General features: G+C 27.0%; 1 long non-coding RNA gene across 1 annotated transcript; it reads right to left on the bottom strand.

The window, feature by feature from the left end:
• Positions 1-387: 387 nt before the first annotated feature.
• LOC128290686 (uncharacterized) lies at positions 388-1,280 on the bottom strand. The gene is made up of 2 exons (XR_008280474.1): positions 1,049-1,280; positions 388-587 (listed from the first exon to the last, which is right to left on the bottom strand). It is a non-coding gene; the product is annotated as an uncharacterized LOC128290686 (long non-coding RNA).

Genomic DNA, 1,280 nt, shown 5'->3' with positions numbered 1-1,280 from the left:
AACATTTTGTTAAAGTAAAAATATATTCCAAAATTTTGTCCTTTTCATATATTTTATAATTTAGTATTTATACATTTAATTTTTAAAATTTTATCTTTCACATTTTAAAATTTAGTTTCAATATTTTTAAAATTTTAAATTCTAAAATTAAAATAATTTTAATGATATTAATACTTGAACTTAATTAAATTATGATCTAAATTTCTATGTTCTTTTATACATTTGTAATTTAGTCATATTAATTTTAATTTGAGGAATTTAATTCCTTATTTTTTTAAATTTTAAAATTTGAATTTAATTATTAATATTTTTGTAAGCACTAAATTTTTGTCCACTAGAATTAGTGTTTAAGTTCCAAAATTTCAAAAATAAAATAAAAATAAAAAATTTCAAAAAAATTACATCTTAGACCCATAAACTTTTTTAAATTACATTTTAACCATAAATTTTCTAAAAATTACATTTAGCCCCAAAAGTTTTGCTGCATTTGTGATTTGATCCTTCAGACAGATTACGTGATTTGGGGCACCCACTTCCCAGATTTTCAGGCCAAAAACATGGGTGGTTGTTCCTTCTTCACCCACTACCTGCAAATGACATAAAAAAACAAGCAAAATGGTAGAAATGAAAAAGGAACACAAAAAAAAAAAGAGGATTCTCCCATTTGAAAAAAAAAAGAGCAAAAAATTCCAGCAAAAAAAAAATTCCAGCAAAAAAAATCCAAAAAAAAAAAACATTAGCAATCAAGAGAAAAAACGCAGAAAGGTGGATCTTCGATTTCATTTTATTTGTTTTCATTTCGTTTTAACTTCTTCTTAGTTTCCTTTCAAATTTACTGCAAATCAATAAACAAAAAGGGAGTTTTGTTTTCAAATACAAAAAAGGGGTTGTATTACACAGATTATTAATAAAAAAGAGAACAAGAAAGGTTGTTTTCATATTTTCTTTCCTTGGTTTTTTTTTTCTTTCTTTAGATTTTTTTTATTTTCTGTGTTAAATATTTTAAAAAAAATAAAAATAAAAGACAAAAGAGGGGCTGAAAACTTACCTATTCTTCACGTCCCGCCCCCATCGGAGATTCCCCGATCCAAGAGGGCCACGAAACCCCTAAGGTTTCTCGTTTAGGCCATGGAAAAGAAGAGGGGGACGAGTACTCGGAGGGCGAAATAGGAGCTTTCTCACTTGAACTTGGTGAGAGAGAGGTTTGTTTCAGAGAAATAAAAATGAAAAGGGGGAAGGAAAGAGTTTTTGGTTTTTTTTTCTCTTGAAAAAGGGACCAG

Source organism: Gossypium arboreum, chromosome 3 (assembly GCF_025698485.1).
Source record: "Gossypium arboreum isolate Shixiya-1 chromosome 3, ASM2569848v2, whole genome shotgun sequence".
NCBI classification, from domain to species: domain Eukaryota; kingdom Viridiplantae; phylum Streptophyta; class Magnoliopsida; order Malvales; family Malvaceae; genus Gossypium; species Gossypium arboreum.
This window is presented reverse-complemented; position numbering and strand designations above follow the sequence as displayed.